The sequence below is a fragment of the Lates calcarifer genome, linkage group LG12, assembly GCF_001640805.2.
Source record: "Lates calcarifer isolate ASB-BC8 linkage group LG12, TLL_Latcal_v3, whole genome shotgun sequence".
In the NCBI taxonomy this organism is placed as follows: Eukaryota; Metazoa; Chordata; class Actinopteri; family Centropomidae; genus Lates; species Lates calcarifer.
The window spans coordinates 11,046,500-11,050,611 of record NC_066844.1 but is presented as its reverse complement, the minus strand read 5'-3'; positions in this window follow the sequence as shown (position 1 = coordinate 11,050,611).

The window sequence follows — 4,112 nt, the reverse complement described above, 5'->3', positions numbered from 1 at the left end:
ATGTGTGTTATTGTGCGGAGCAGAAAAGAGCATGCTGATCAACACAACTGTGCCTCAGTGCCTCTATTGGCCCCTGCAAACACCAGGGACTCTGGGCACAATTAAAACAAGCCAGCTGCAATTATTAGCCGCCTCTCCTCCTCCTCAACATCCTCCCCCCTTCCTCTCTTTTCCCTTTTAAAACAGAGAGATAAAGCCAGGCCTCCTATGACTATAATCTTGGGCCTCACTGCTTTCCCAAATGGAAACGCTGCAGACGGAAGAAAGGGAGGGAGGGACTGAGAATGTTCAAAATCAAATTTGGAGCAAAGCAAAATAGCTTGTGTGTGTTTCTGTAAGCTTCTGTAGTATATGCAAAATTAGGTATGTGTATAAGAATGTGTGGGCACGCATGTGAGAGCCTCATATGCAGCATTGGGTGAGTAAAATTGAAAACATCAAAATGTTAAAATGCAACATTTGACAAAAATAAAAAAAGATTTTCTCAATAAAAATGTGCTTGATATACTGTTGTGTAAATAGGAATCACATTCTAGAAACAAAACTCCTTCTAATCAACCGTACAGCAATGACCCACTTCCCAAAATAGGTAAAGAAGACATGTTTGACTTAAGCTAAACACAGAACTTACTTACTACTTACTTACTGTTTTTGACATGAACTCTGCTGAAGATCTGTGCCAGTAAGGACACTGCAGCAACCTCAGCCAAACTTGTTACTTGAGATCTGAGCATTACTCATAAGTCCCCATCTTTAAAGGATAGGATATTGTTTTGGGGTGTAGATGATTTATGGGGACATAAATCTATGGAATCTGTGCAGTATTGAGCAGTTTGAGCAGTTAGCTTGTTAGTGTTATTGTGTAGTATTGTTACTGTAATGTAAAGGATCTGAAAAAAAAAACAAAAAACTAACTGATGTAGAGGTATTCCAGCAGTTCCCTTGTTCTGTGGGGTAAACCAGTTTTTTGTGAGTGGAGTCTGGTAGTGAGATACACCAAAATATACACCCCAAAACATGGGACAATAAGCCTCAGGTTCAATAATACCGAAGTATACCTTTAACGAGTTTACATAATCCTATTGTTGAAAATAGGAACAATAAATGATAACTTCTATGTTTTTTTGTTGCTTCTGTCTATATATATATATATATATATAATTTTTTAATTTTATTTTATTTTTTTTCATATAAACTTCTTATGTGCCATGCTAGAATGGGAAGCCTGAAAACAAAACAACACTAAATAAGGTAGGCAGGGATTAGTGAATGACCATTTAGATCCATGGTAAAAGTACTCATACCTAAAGTTACTACATTTATTTTAAAGCTGTCAAATAAATGTAGTGGAGTAGAAGTATAAAATGGCATATTGAAGCACTCCATTAAACTACAAGAACATCAAAAACTAGTACAGTATACTTGCATGCTTTCCACACAGTGTGTATCTTTGTGTTTGGTTTCCAGAGGGTTTGCACAGAGGGTGGGTGTTCCTAATTTGTGCTGCCGCCCTCTGCCGATCTCACACTGTTTAGGGGAGGTTTATCTAGAACTCCAGTTTAGATATAACACCAACACACTTCACACATACACACATACAGACACAAACACTCCTACACCTAGAGTTCCTACCACGACTCTGCAAAGACAGCAGGAGAAGAAGACAGTGGAATGAGGGCAGGGCACCGATGCATGGACAACCCCGGGTGAAGATGTCATGAAAGAAATGAAGTGAGATTCCAGACGAGACTTTGAAAAAACAGAAAGAAGAACCAGGTGGGGTGGGTGGGGGGGAATGAAGTGAAACCCCCATGGAGGAGCCCTGACTCATTGCTCTCCCCTATTGACTCCCCCACTTCTCTGCCTTTCGCCCTCTACTTGCTCTGCTCGCCTCTCCTCTCTTTAACATGCAGTGTCTCTGTCCTAGACTCACCCAGCTTAACCCTGTCTTCTTCTCCAGCCTCCTCCTCGATCCTCCCCCTCCATCCACTCCTCGACCCGTCCCTCACCCTCTCCAGTTTTTTTTTCCTCCTCTCCCATACTGTCACCGTGGAAGGCATTCAAGGATGGCTTATGCTATGCTGCCTCGCTCTCTTCGCTCACTAATGCAAGTATTCAGCGGATTAAAGGGAGAAAGTGTTGACTGCGCCATAAACCATTTCCATGGCTCTTGATCACAAAGTGGAACTGAGTTCTGACTACAGAGGCTAGCAAAAACAAAATAACATGTCAACCTCATGACTAATTCAGCCGATATTGATGATATCCACATAAATATACACATCCAAAGTATACCCTGGTTCTCATTCTGGTTCAGGGATTGAGCCCAGTTCATTAGTTCAGCTTACATAAGTATGCTAACGAGGCACTGATTTTATTGGCCTCATTACACCACAGGGAATTAACCCGATAAAACAGGAGTTATGTAAGAGAGGAGAGGACCAGAGTTTAACATCTGCCCCTTCATGGCACCGAGCCCACCAGGCACCAATCACAAGCACCAGGCTGTCTTTACACTGATAGAGAGACAGAGTCTGTGACTTAGAGAGAGAGACAGATCCCTGGCCAAATCCGATTTTGGCAGGCCTGTATGTGGGAGGGTGTATGAGTGTCTGCGTGTGTTTGTGCGATTTGTTTTTGTCTCTCCTTTTTGTGCCTGCTTCTTTGCCAAAGCAGAAATTTCACGGCTGGGGACTATCAGAGGTGATTCTGAGTGCAAAGCTGAATTATTTCTTTTTGTGTCTGATATAAGCACCTTGGGACATGAGTGTGTGCGCATGTGTGAGTGTGTTTCATGTGTTTTTTTTTAATACCTAAAAACATTTTGTCAGGCATGTGTGTTCTCATTCCAGTGTATCAATGAACATGAATAGCACACTTTGAAACGGAACTATCTGTTTTTCTGCATGTGGGTCAGAAAGCTGTCTGCTCCGATCCTACGCCTCAAATGTTTGAGTTGATTCAGCGGCTAGCTAAGTGCTGCTACCTTTTGTACTGTGATGGTGATTATTATCAGATATTATCCCAGACCTTTTGAATAACTCTGGATAATGAAGAGATTGGTTTGAATAATAGTAAATGAGTTTGACTCCAGCATTACATTGAGCCGAGTTTCATATGAAACTTACCCTGCAGCGGAGAAAGTAATTACCTGCTTAGATGAAGCCGTGGCACGTTTGTCCCTACATGTGATTAGCAGTAATACTCTCCACACATTTCCAGTCAAGCAGAGAGCTAAGCTATGAGGTCATATAGATCTCTATGGGGTTTATTCAACAAAAATAGCACATGCATTGAGGACAACCTTCTTGCCAAAAAAACGTGAAAACCTGAACATGAATTAAATTGTGTTAAACATCTGTTCACAACCAAGTCTGTTCCATTTTGTTGTTTTCTAATCAAAGCAATACTAATTGGTTATTCAGTGCCACCATGACCATTTGCTGGTAGAAAAGCTCCACAGACAGCTGAAAAACATACAAATGACACATTGTCACGTTATGACAAAGTTTTAGCTAATGTGTTAGCTAATATAGCCTATTTATCCAGCAGGCCTTGTGCAACATTAGCATTAATTTGGAGTCATGTGTCTGTCCACCATATAAATGTAAGCCCAATATTGACTCTTGTTTATCTTGTCTTTAGCTTCTAGCCAGGGCAGCTGTTTCCCCTCGTTTCAAATTTTTATGCTAAACTAATCGCTTCCTGCCTTTAGCTCTGTAATTAAGGAACGGAGTGGTCTTTATCTTCTCGCTTAACTTTTAGAAAAAGAAAATAAAAAGCATACTCTCAGTATAGTAAACTATTCTTTTAAAGATGCATTACTCTTTTTTTTTTTTGTTTCTGTTATTTTGGCCACTTGAGGGCCTGATTGAACAACAAGCTCCTTTCACACTTTCACATATTATGGCTAACAAGGAAACAATTGCGTATTTACACATCCAGCAAACATGTTCATTTGGATTTGTGTTTCTAGCCACTTCTCCAGTGTAAGTATTATTAAGGATATTCATTCTCCTTTCAGCTCAATTTTTCCATTTCCTGAGAGAATCATAGTCTTTAGCTGCTTAATGCTGCAACTATCTTTCACTGGCTAGTTGGTAACTTTTGCT